This window comes from Carlito syrichta, unplaced genomic scaffold (genome assembly GCF_000164805.1).
Source record: "Carlito syrichta isolate Samal-C Ts95f unplaced genomic scaffold, Tarsius_syrichta-2.0.1 Scaffold309724, whole genome shotgun sequence".
NCBI classification, from domain to species: Eukaryota; Metazoa; Chordata; class Mammalia; order Primates; family Tarsiidae; genus Carlito; species Carlito syrichta.
The window spans coordinates 918,911-932,186 of NW_007253820.1; the positions used below are offsets into that span (position 1 = coordinate 918,911).

General features: G+C 48.4%; 1 pseudogene across 1 annotated transcript; it reads right to left on the reverse strand.

Annotated features, from left to right (window-relative positions):
- Positions 1 to 316: 316 nt before the first annotated feature.
- On the reverse strand, positions 317 to 984 carry LOC103270084 (annotated as a pseudogene). The gene has a single exon (XR_002482511.1). The product of XR_002482511.1 is annotated as a peptidyl-prolyl cis-trans isomerase A pseudogene (transcript).
- Between the last annotated feature and the right edge of the window lie 12,292 nt (positions 985 to 13,276).

Genomic DNA, 13,276 nt, shown 5'->3' on the forward strand with positions numbered 1-13,276 from the left:
CCACTGGTTAGGAAGATCTTATCAGGTGCTGTAGAACTCAGGGCACATGACCTCACTGTGGTGATGGGCCCTTGTGAAGGGAAGACAATGCATCATGTCGGGGGAGAACTCTCCAGCTGCTGCCCCACGTGGACAGACCTCTTGGAATAATTGTGTATGGTTCAGCTTGATTTCACGAGGGCCTTCTTAGTAGCTGCTATTCAAGAAGTATTGGAAAAACTGTAGACTAAAGTCCCATGTGTGTGTGAAACCATGAATAGTTAATTTGCTGTTTTTATTTTATTTTATTTTGTTATTTAGTTTTTATTTCTCTGCAATCCAACTAGACGTGGAAGGGAATAAGGAAAATATGGAACCCAAAGAATTGTAGCGAGAGCACAAAGATTATAGGGATACTGCGAGCAAATGGATGGAGGGGGTGCTCTCCTGAGCTACAGAAGGAATGATCTGGTAGTTTAAGATAAAACAAGTCAAATTTATTAGAGTTGTTCACAGTCAGCAATGGTGATCTTCTTGCTGGTCTTGCCATTCTTGAACCCAAACCCCTCCATGGCTTACACAACATTCATGCCCTCTTTCACCTTGCCAAAAACCACATGCTTGCCATCCAACCGTTCAGTCTTAGTAGTACAGATGAAAAACTGGGAACCGTTTGTGTTGGGTCCAGCATTTGCCATGGACAAGATGCCGGGACCTGTATGCTTCAAGATGAAGTGCTCATCATCAAATTTCTCCCCATAGATGGACTTGCCGCCAGTGCCATTATGGCGTGTAAAGTCATCACCCTGACACATAAACCCTGGAATCATTCTGTGAAAGCAGGAACCCTTATAACCGAATCCTTTCTCCCCAGTGCTCAGAGCATGAAAGTTTTCTGCTGTCTTTGGAACTTTGTCTGCAAACAGCTCGAAGGAGACGCAGCCCAAAGGCTCGCCGTTGACGGCGATGTCGAAGAACACGGTGGGATTGACCATGGCTGATGGGAAAAGACTCAAGGTGGCAGCATCTGCAAAGCCAATTTGCTGTTTTTAAATCCTAATAATGTAATTTGATTATTAGAGACATGGGTAAGAATTTTCTCATAGTTTTTAACAATCACCTGTCATTTCTGAGAAACTCTTTCTTTACATTTCAAAATTTTTAAAGTAATTTTTTTCTAAAATTGTTTGTAATTTTGGAAAAGTTCTACTGATGGTGTGAACTGGAGTACCCGTGAGTAATTGTACTGAAAATAATGTGCTTCATGAGCTCATGGCTTCACCTGGTATGGACAAAATGGCATTTGCTGGGTCTGCTGTCCTAGGAGCTAGTTTATTCTTCTTTTAGTTTCCAGAAATTTGATCTTCAGGTAGATTTTGTTGTGTTGGTTTTGTTTTGTTTTGTTTTGTTTTTACAAATTGTGAGTCATACCTGAAATTAAAAGGCAAGTGCCTTTGAAAGAGTTGCTACATTCATGAGCCTGATTTTTGCAAAGACGTTAAAGAGCATTCTGTGGGTATGATTCATACCCTGATGCTTTCATGAATCCTTGCATTGCACAAATTCATGATTCAGTCTGTCAGATGATTTCCCTTCCCAAGACTCAATAGTATTGCAAAAGCTCAGGGAAGTTTCACAAATCCTTTCATCTGTCTTCTCTTGTAATGCTTTCTGTTTTTAAAGCTGTGGGCACTTTCTCATCCAGCTTTGGGCGGCCTCCCGCACAGCCTGGCTCCATCCTGCTGTAGCCCCTGTCGTTTGCAGCTGCTTACGTCAGCGGCCTGTGGCTCCGGCTCTGGGCAAACTCCAGCCTTTTGCAGGCCCGCTGGGACCAAGGTCCTCTTCAGTTCCTGTGAAGGCACCTGCTACAGAAGTCCAGGGGCCGGTGTGGTCAGCTTTTCATGTTACAGTATGGAAGTACTTTTCTTTGGCAGGTTTGCCAGTTAACATTTGGTTGATTGTTTTCAGTTGGAAGATGAGTTTCTGAAAAGCAAGTTGTTTTCACTTGTTAGCATCAGGCTGGCTAGAGCAGAAAGCATTTGGTTGTCGGTATTTGTTGGCATCTTTTGAATGTGAATGCTATATCTCAGGTGTCTCAGGGAATGCTCTGAATTTATTGATACACGTGAATGGTCAGTGCCTCAGTTTCCCCATTTGTGAGACATGATCAAAGCACCTACCTGAAGGCTGTGAGGAAGTTAAGTGGCAGTGCGTGTAGCAGGTGCACAGTGATCATTGTGCCTGTCACTTCAGCAGGGCGTGTACACGGCAACCTCATTGGTAGTTATCACTGTGTAAACACATTCTATAACCAGTGCACAAATGTGTTAGCATGAGTGCAGCAAGGACAGTCCGAGAGCATAAGATAGGAACCCAGTGTGTGAACAGGGTGGGGTTAGGACAGTGGCCTCTTTCTTGTAAGGCGTACTTTAACTCAGAAGCCCGAGGAAAGTACAGTTCTGTGACTGATGCCCATGGGAAATGCACTGATTTAAATATTTCAGTATTGTTTTCCATTGCTGAGACCGCTGTCACGTCAAAAAGAGATCTAGTTTTAGACAGGTCAGATGGTAATGGATCAGAGATCGAGAATTCCTGGCAGCGGTCAGGTTCAGGAAATAGAGGAGAGCTATCAGAACCGAGAAGCAAGAGCGGTGGCCAGCAGAGCTGGTGAGTGTTGGTATCACTGCCCACCCTCTCCCGTCTCTCTTTTGCTGGCCCCTGTTGGGATCCAGAGCGAAGTTTTGCTGATGTCATGCTATGTCCAGGCAGTCCAGTAAGTGTCATGTATCTGAACACACACAGCTTGGGCAGGGAGCCAACAGGGGGCCAGGAAGGGAGCTAATTTTCCCAGTTGAACAGTGCTGTTCAATCTTTCTTTTGGATGGGCTAGAAACTGTTGTAATATTAAAAGTTGAAAATTTCACAATTTCATTATTTCCTCTGTGTGATGAAGTAAAATCTAAAGTCTTTCATTCCTTGGCTCCATTACAAGTACAGAGAAACCCATTTAGACCTTTAGACCCATTTCTAGTCAGAGGACTTTGTTTATAAAATTTGCAGACACAGACACTGGGAACTCCTAAAGAGGGGAGGGAGGAAGGAGACGAGGGAGGGAAAACTCCCCGTGGGGACCATGCCTACCTGTGGGTGACAGGCTCAGCAGGAGCCCAGGCTGCCCCATCACGGGATACCCACACCACAGACCTGCACGCTCACCCCCAAGCCTAAAGATTCTTAAAGTAGTGTTTAATAAAAGTAAGAAAATTCGCAAACACAAAAGGATCCGGTAAAATAGTGAGACAGGAGGCTGGTCCAAATTTCTGATGCTTTTGAATTGAAAATTGTCTCAAGTGCTGGGGCTGGATTGTGCCAGCCATGAGGCCATCCCAAGGTCAGGTTGCCGTTTATTTGCCTTCTGGACTTGTAGGCTCTCAGGGGCTTCTCATTTGAACTTTTAAAAAAAGTGACATCTCATCCGCATTAGGAGCTTCCCCGAAACTGGATCTCCAGAGCCTTACTTCCTGATTTCCAGACAGAACTGAGTTAGAAACACAGTAACAGAGTCGTTTGTTTTTCTGTCTCCAAGGCGTTTGGCCCCATCTGCGTCCTCCCAGCCAGGGCAGAATGGAACACTCGGTTACTCAGACTGAGGCTGACACGACAGACTGGAAGCTGTGACCTGGCAACATGCCGGCTGAGAAGTGGAGTTCTTCAAGCAGGACTGAACGCATCTCAAATTCATTCTGGCAAAGGGAATTTAACACACAGTCCTTTGGAGTTTCTTAGACTAGCTTAGGACATTTTAAGTCAACTTTATGTTTGTTGCCTGTTTTTCAGGTTTTCAACCTCTGCTACCAGTTGGGTACCTCATTTACATCAAACATTTGACTTTTCTAAGCCGTGCTGTGGCAGTTTTTGTCCTGTGAAGGTGACCCCGGGAGGTCCACCACTGTGATGACTCTGGCTTGAAGTTGGGTCGGATGGAGGACGCTGTGTGACCTTCCTTCAGAAGGAGTGGAGGGCTTGTTTTCCTCATGTAGCCCTTGGAGTAGCACTCTGCTGACAGTGGTGTGGTAGCATATTGGTGAAAAGCTCTTGCCATCACTGGGATTCCGTGTGGACCCGACTTGGGTGCAGGAGCGTGCAGCAGGTTGACTGTGAGCAAGCACAGGCTTCCAGCCCACAACTGTTCTGGGCTGTTGCATTTGCTCTAATGAGGAAAGGATAATATGGTGGCCTTGACGGTGTGGTAGACAACCGCACATGTGAGCTGTAAGGGGAGCATGCAGCCCGAAGGAGACAATATAGAGGACTCTTCCCTCTGGGTTGTCAGGCCTCGACTCACAAAGACTTGCTTGTGTTTTGAATGGAGTTGGGAGTCATACTGAGTTCAGTGCTGCGTTCTCTGTGGGTCAGAGAGAAAGTCAAGAGGGTAGCTCTTAACGACTTAATTCAGACTTCAGCTACCAGATAGAGTCACTGACTATTTCAAAACCCAAGGAGGTCTGGGTGCCGAGTGACTCACGGTGTTTGTGTCCCAGTGAGCCCGCCCACACTAGCCTGTGGGTGATGCTCACGCAGAGTAGGGGGGCGGACAGCTGTTCTGGGGGAACGGGTGGGCTGAGGCTGCAGAGGAGATGGACAGGGGGCCCTGTTCAGCTAGCCAGGGGAGGCCGGGAAGCTGCTAGTGGAAGAGACAGTATCTCAGGCTCTATTCCCTCTCCCCAGGCAGGGCTGGGGGCCTGGCGGCTCTGTGCCTCTTTGGGCAGGCTCTGTGTGATGACAAGATGCTGCGGGCAGCTCCTGGCCAGCCCCCACAGTGCTCACATCCTCTGCTTCCTTGCTGCTAGCCTGGCCTTTCTTGGTGGCTGGAGATGGTCCTCCCTACCTTTTCTGACCATCTTTGGCTGCCTAGATAGTCGCTGATAGGTGCCTGGTGTCCTCCCAGATATACTGTGTGTATGTAAATTTCTGTCTTCAAGCTGTCTTTAGAAGGCGTGGATTTGTACCTTTTCCTCCTTGTGTCCGTATATTCCTCTTTAATCTGTGGCCATTGTCCCATTTCATTTCTTTCTCCTTTAATCCTACTCCCCCTTTTGTCCCCAAAGGGATGAACGCAACCTGGTTTTCATTCCAGTTAGGACTAACACAGGCCGTGTGCAGGCTGCTCAGACCCATGCTGGGCGGGCCATATGTTCCCACCTTTCTTTTTTGTTGTACCCAGCACTCCTTCCAGCTTAGCATAGGTCTTCAGGAGGTCGGGGATAGGGGATTAGCCTATGTCCCTGGGTATGCTCTTGCCCTGAACCCATCAGGGAACTTTCTTGGGTAGGGAATTCACGATCCCACTCTCCATGCATTTGAAAACTGTCACGGGTCCTGTTCCCTGCTGAGGCTAGTGGCTCAGTCGACTCCTGGAGGACAGATTCACTTTGAGCTTGACCTGCTCCATTCTTTCTTCCAAGAACATGGGTCTCTGACTGTCTTCTTTAACGGTCATCGTTGCCACTATTTACTAAATGCTTACTGTGTGCCAGGCTCTGTGCAAAGCATTTTACATGTGTTTTCTCACTTAAGCTTCATAGCAACCCTATGAAGTATCCTCATTTTACAACTGGGAATGTTGAGGTGCAGGGAGGTTAGCTTCTTGCCCTGCTTTGTTCTGCCAACGTGTGCCATCACCAAGACTTGATCTCATCCCACCCCAGGTCTTGCACCTTAACCACAGACAGGTCGCTCTTGAGCGGAATTGTCCCTCACGGGCATTTGGCAATGTGTAAAGACATATTTTTGGTCACAACTGGAAGAGCTCGACTGGAATATAGTAGGAAGAAGTCAGGAATGCTGCTAAACATCCCCCAGCGTACAGGACAAGCCCCATAATAGAACCAGCCCCAAGCACCAAGCCTGAGGAGTCTTGTTATAGATCTGAGGAGCATTTATGTTTTGTAGTTCAGGGGCACCGTCCAAGTGATATTGTGAGATTTTAATTATTTCAATAAATATTCTTTGCATAGTTTTAAAAATTATTTTTAAAATCTCAGAAGGGACAAAAATATATAACTGCAAACATTTGATGAAATTCCTAGCTTTTGAAATTGAAAGGATTTCTAACAATTCTTACACCTCCATTGTGATATGGTTATCGGAACAGAGGATAGTCATGCCAGACATGTTTCCTCTGGTTCCCACCTAGAGGCTCTGTACATGTAAATCCCCTGCTAGGTTGGCAGGAAATGGTAACGTTGTGACAGTTGGCATCTTGAGCTTGCTAGAGTCCCACGAACCCCAGCAAGCAGCCACGCGGCTGGGCGGGTATGCAGGTGCAGCGGGCGGCCTCCCTCACGGTCCTGTTGTGTGCTCCCAGGGGCTCTGCCCTCTGCTCATCAGGCAAAGCCGAGTGGTCCCAGTTGGAAAAGTGGACGGCCTTCCTGTTTGTCCGAGCTCCTGGCAGCAAGAACACAGACATCTGCACATTGTCCCGCGGGCTTCCTTCCCCAGCCCCCGGCCCGGCGGGCAGCACCAACCCCATTGTGTTGTCCACATTCTTCCTCATCTTGACCTTGCGCCAGCTGCCTGTTTATCACAACGACTCCCCAGATAAAGGCTCCTTGGGACTCTTTTGCTTTTAATTCAAAGCTAGGCTGGGAAATGGAGGATCTAGCTAAAATGCAACACACGTTTCGAAGTGTATCTCAGGCTGCAGTGAGACTGACTGCCTTCAGTTCCTGCTTAGCAATCTCATGGCTTCTTTGTAAGGGTGACGTCTGTCTCCTAGGCTGTGACTGTCCCTGATGCCCCAGCCCCCTGAGACCAAGGCACCCATCTCCCCACCTTTGCCTGCAGAGTAGTCTTCCCCCGCCTCCCCTTGGCCTGTCTGGGCAGATGGTGGCCCCAGGGTGTGTCCTGGCCCTAGTGTCCTCTCCCGCCACGCCCTCACCTTGGGGGGGCTGTCCTGACACGCAGAGGGCCCAAGTCGCCACCCTTGCCAGAGGCCATCCTAGCTCTTTGAAAAACCATTATAAAAAGTTTACAAATAATGCTATGAGATAAAATGTGAGTTTGAATGGGTAAGAGGGGCTGTGAGGACATAAGGTTAATTTTAATTCTTCTGTCTAAAGTCCATCGTACAAATGACGAGCAGAAATGCCTGGATTGCTTGTCATTCACCCTTTCGGCTCCAGTTTTACTTACACTCACATGCAGTGTCAGTACGGTGTGTCCTTTTCCACTTTTATCAAGAAGTGTTTTCATGCAGCCTTCCAGAGCTATCCAGCAAAAGCAGAAAAATGCCAACCTTTTTTTCCACACTGGCAGCTCTCCCATTTAAGTTAGCCATCTGTTACTTCCCAGATATTACATCCCTGACCGAACTTTATCATGCTTTTCTTGAGAGTCTCAGCCGTCAGCCCTGCCCCACCCAGTCCAGCACACTGACCTCTCAGTGACATAGGCATGACTGGTCCTCAGTGGCCCAGGTCTTTATTCTATCTGTGTGTTTCCTGACTCCAGCTGCAGTGACAGTCTCTGGGAAGCAGTAAGTATCTCAGTGTCTCCTCCCCTACCCATCCCCTCCACTCCCACTATCCTGACATCTATCTTGGATAGTAGGATCATGAAAAAGACGTTAGCTTCTAGAGGCCCTGCCTTGCCTGACTTAGAACTTCAGTGTTTGGTTCAGTGAAAAGTGGCTGTTGATATTGCAGGGATGGACAAGGGCCCACAAATACATAGTAATATGAGTTCTTAGGTCAGGAGGCCAGCAGTGGGAGAGACTCCTTTTTAAGGGCTTTAGTTTTAGCAGATATTTAATGAGCATCATTTTTTAGAAGCATGAGGATTAGTGAGATAAGAAGAAAGGAATAAGCTGGGCTCAGTGGCTCAGCCTGTAATCCCACGTCTTTGGGAGGCTGAGGTGAGTGATTGCCTGAGCCCGCGGGTTCAAGACCCGCCTGGGCAACTTGGCGAGACCTCATCTCTACAATAAGTTAAAAATCAGCTGGGCATGGTAGCGCGTGCCTGTAGTTCCAGCTACTTGGAAGGCTGAGGCGGAAGGATCGCCGGAGCCCAGCAGGTTGAGGCTGCGGTGGCCAGGAGCGGCCACTGCACTCCTGGGCGACAGAGTGAGACTCCAACTCAAAAAAAAAAAAAAGAAGAGAGGAACAATTACATATTCCGAATCCTGGGAAGCATTACAAAAGCTATTTTTGCAGAAATGATGGGATTTCACCTGTGACCTCAGAAATCCACAGTCTCTGTTAAGAGTTGGTTTCTCGGGAAAAGGGGTGGCCTGTGGGTGCTCAGGTCACTTATGGGCTATTGGGCTATTGGGCTACTGCCTTCCATACAACCAGCCTCAGGAGATCATTTGTATTCCCGCCCACATCAAGCTGGCATGGTTTGGCACTTGCTTTATGAATGGCCGCCTCTGCTAAAGGGCACATTGGAGCAAAGGTCAGGAAGTTAGGGGGAGTGGCACTGGGCACGTTTGAGCATCGTCCTTGCTGCCAGCCTAACTTTCCTCTTGTAACCCTGGCCTGGATGTGTGTGGCTGACCACCAAGAAATTTGTCACCAGAGCATCTCACCTCAGCCTTTGCTGTCTATGATTATTATTGTAATCTGACTGATTTTACTGAGTCTGGTGAAATACTGCTTTCGACAGCATTGTAGCCAGAATTTTTAAAAAATTTAATCCATCCATGATCCTACAGATAATGCCAAATAAAATTGAAAATTACTTTAAATTAATGTCAGCTCTGCAGCCTTATCACCAGGCATTGGGCTGGAGTGTTAGATTTTTAAAGACCCTTTGAATCATTTGGTTGATTACAAAACAAGACATTTTATTAGATCATTAATACAAATACTTAGCAGAAATTGCCCCTGGATAGATGTAAATCAGCCTTCTGGGGCCATTTATAACTGATGAGAGGATTGTACTGCTTGACTTTACTAATTCGCCAAAGAACAGGGAATAAACAGCAAATGTTAATTTTATAGGACAGTTTCATATGGTTTATGTTTTAAAATAAGAAGGGTATGACTTTTGACTCTTGCCTGAAACTAAACCACTTAAAAAGGAGTCTCCCTGCCAGGCTCGGTGGCTCAGCCTGTAACCCAGGACATTGAGAGGCTGAGTTGAGTGAATTGCCTGAGCCCATGGGTTTGAGACCAGCCCGGGCAACTTGGCAAGACCTCGTCTCTACAATAAATCAAAAATTACCCGGGCGTGGTAGCACATGCCTGTTAGTTCCGGCTCCTTGAGAGGCTGAGGCAGAAGGATTGTCAGATCCCAGCAGGTCAAGGCTGTGGTGGCCATGAGTGTGCCACTGCACTCCAGTCTGGGTAAAAAAAAACAGGGAGTCTTTCATATTTCTGGCTTCTCAGCTGGAGAATTCATGTCGAAATATGTGTGTTCATCATGGCTCCTTTCTTAAAATACACCAGAAAGCAAAATAGAAATACTTTTTAAATGGTTAAAGCTCTGTAATCTACCATGTTCTCTGGCTATCAAAGTCGTCATGATTCCAAGCATTTTGCTGGTTTACAACGGGAGGCAAAAGTGCATAAGAAAGGTAGGGTCTTTTTTATGACTTTTATGATTTCTCAGAGCCAAGTAAGGGTCCTTAAACTGCAGGGTCCATCTCTGAAGCCACAGATGGAGGGGGCCTCTTTTTAGCTTTTAGTCCCAAGACTGAGTGGGACCTGCTCTACTATATTCTCAAGAAGAGGAGTTAGGGTTGGGTTCCCCCACTCCAGAAAAAAGTAAGAAGGTGGGAAGAGGGAGCCAGCCTTGCCACGCCCTTGCCGAGCCGTTGGACAGCTCCTTGTGTGTGCCTGGGGGTGCGCCCAGCCCCAGACGCTCAGCTCAGATCAGGTGTGACTTTCCCCAGCAGTCCTTATTCCCCCTGGGGCCTCCCCCTTTCCAGCCCAAGGCCTCCCTCTCCAGCTCTGCAGGCCGTGTGGAGCTTCTGCTTTGGGGAAAGCCACTAGTCCTGGAGAAGGTCTAAGAGGTGTTCATGTGTTTATGTGACTGACTTGGAGCTGAAAGTACCAGGGTGATCCACAGTGCAGCTCCTCGCTTTCGCTGAGACCCCAGAGCCCATGGATCTCAGGGAGCTGTGCGGGCACGTGCCAAGACCCGGGACCAGCCCAGCTTTCCCTGACTTTCGCTGAGTGGTGTTTTCCCCCTCACCTATGACTTTGCCATTGGACAAACTTTAGTCTACAGGGTTACTGATAAGAGAAGGTGAGTTTTCTGGTGTTGTGGAAACAAACAGCAGAAAAATAAATGATGATATGATGCTAACAGAAATGAACCTCCTATGTAGTAGTGCCCACAGCCTTGCCCAGACTTACATGTACAACATCTCAGCCCTCAGGAGGCAGAGGCTCCCTTCACCCCGCTTTAGAGACACGAAACCGTCCCCAGAGGGGATGTTCTCTGCCCACAGACCCAGAACCGGTTAGTGATAGAGCTGGCTACGTCCTTCTGCCAGATGACTCCTTTCACATGATTTTCTGATGGGGAAAATCGGTATTAGAGAGAGAGGTGAATGACACACATGCCAGGTGGGCCCTAGAGCAGAAATACTAAGTGGCAAAAGGAATGCCTGCAGTGTGACCATGGGGACGGGAGGCTGGGCCCTTCCAGAGCTATGGTTCGTGGCCATGGACCACTACGTGCTGAGTACCTGTCTGTGCTTGTTACTTACTGTAGCGTAGCTGGTCCTCACACCATCCTTACGTGGGACTCCATTTTCAGGACACAGGAGCTGAGGAGCAGGGGCCCGACGGCCTGAGATCAGCACTCAGGATGTGGTAGAACCCAGATCCACACCCAGACAGTTGTCTCAGTGGGAGTCAGTCGCTGCTGCTGCTGCCCGTGGTCGAGCTCATTGCCTGGAAGGAGGCGCAGCCTCTGTTTCACGCTCCTTCTGCGGGCCTCCCCAAGGACATAGTCTGGCTCCATGCTGTGCTGGAACCCAGCATCATCAGCCACCACGTGTGAGAGGCAGAGGAAAGGAACTTCTCTCCAGGGGAGCTTTCCTCCAAGCCTCGGAGATCAGGGCTGTGGGAGATGGCTTGTTGGGACGGTCTTCTCTCCACCGGGGACACATGTGCCTCGGCCACCAGGGTCGTGCACCCATGGCGACCGCCAAGTCCCCGCCCATTCTTCCTGCATCCCATCCCCAGGCCCTCCTGCGTCTTTCCCTCGTGGAGGCCAGGTGGGTGCTCGGGAGTCGCCACCTCAGCCCAGAGCGTGCCGTGGAGCAGGATGTCCATGCCCTGAGTGTGTCACGGGACAGGCTTTGTCTGCCCACCTGGTTCAGCATCCTTCAGGTGAGCAGCTGGGAACAGTGCACTGGGAAGCACCTCTTTCCCAGCAGTGAGTGAAAGCTGCTTCCCAAGCCTTCCCAGCACTTGTGTGCTTTTGTTTCCAACCAGCCTGGTCTTCTAACCTGTGCTCACTCCTTCTGACACATCCAGCTGGACTTTACCTCTGTTTATCACGTTTCACTAGTGTTAGAAGCCACAATAATCAGTCCCTGTTCCCAGAAAGAAGATTCTGAACAAGTACAAGGGTTCAGACTTTCCAAAAAAAAAGGTGTGTGGGGGGGTAGTTTCTGTGAGCATCTTGAACTTGGAGCCTGCAGTGACTTCATCTAGGCAGTACATTTCTGAGCCCTGAGTCAGGAGGCTGTGACTCAGTTGTGCAGGCCACAGCTAAGGCCCAGAGCCTAAGGACTGTCCTGTGTTTGAGCGTACCTGGGACTGCCAGTGGTGGCACTGACCTTGCTTTTCTTGGAGGAGTGTGCATCACTTTGGAAGCTGCGCTCACACCCATCTATTTTCAAAACATGATTCGATTTCTAAATGTCTGGGGAATTCCTCTGGCTATCTGCCTATGATTTTGAGCTTGGCATTTCTCATGGGGGAAAGTTGAAAACTGCTGGGCACCTGATCTCTGACTCTGACATCACTGAGGCCTAGTGTTTCATGACAGGTGTAGACACAGCTTACAAATCTGTCTTGCTAATTTTTTAGCAAGTGTGTCTGGGAGTGTGTGTGTGTGTGTTCCCAATCACACACTATTTCATATATTTTAAGTCTCCCAGGGCGATATTTTCAATACATAAATAAAACTGTAGAGAGCCTCAGTTGTGAACTCCCGCCTCGCATTGGACATCTTGTTCTTTATTGCACATATGTGCAGTGCACAGAGGCTTGGGCTGTCTCAGACCCGTCTCCAAGCTTGCTGGCTTCCGAAAGTGCTGTGTGGGCATGAGGGCGGGGGGGGGGGGAGTGGGCCATGGGGCTTCAGGTTGTGTCTTTGTTGTGAAAAGCAGCATTGATGTGAGTGAAATAATAAAGACCCATGAGTCTGGCCATTTCAGTGATGCTTTTTGAAATAGGACATTGCCTATACTAGGATTTTGCCCTTTACTTTAAATTATTCAAAAAACTTTAAAAAATCCCCCTACAGCTTAGTAATGTTGGGTAGAAGCAGAAGTGACTTCAGCAAAATTATAGAAAATTTAAAAAGAATACAAGGACTAGCATTGTCTTGGGCCCTGTGTGAACCCAAGCTCGGCTCTTGGTCTTTAAGAACTTACGTTGTCTTATGTCACTAGGTGCAGTTCACATAGAGGGTTAGAAATGTGTCACTCCACTGAGCATTCTGCAGGCAGTCCCTGGAAGGCGGGTGGCCTTATGACGTGTGGGTCCTGGTGAGATTGCCCTGTTGGTGCCGGCTGCCCCGTCTGGGGTTTCTGCCGGCAGATGGGAATCCCCTCCCCTCTCGAGGGGTCACGCAGCGGGGCTGTCCTGTGGCCACTTGAGGGGAGCTTTCTGCTGCGCTCTGTTCCCGCCTGTCCCCTCCTAGGCAGCTGCTTGGCTCCGTGGCACCAAGGCCTCTGCGGACAGCATCCGCTGTCAGGCGTACTGATGGGTTGGCTTGTTGGGCCAGTGGAGGAGCGAGGACAGAAAAGCTGCTTTTGCCATTTTTCAACTACCTTTGTACACGTCCACGTTCGCATTTTTGTCTATTGCCAATTATTGAGTTTATAAAATAATACATTACTGTTGAGGAAAAAGGGGATTCCACTCAAAATGAGACAATACCTAAATTGAGACATTTTGAAAATGCTGGGTGTCCTTATGAGCTGGGGAACGTCTTTCTCATGGAAGCCTCCAGCTTTCACCCAGTATCGCATGCTTATCCCTCTTCTCTGAAGGGACCACATTCCCAGAAGGAATACATGACTCCCGTAATAATTACCTGAGAGAGT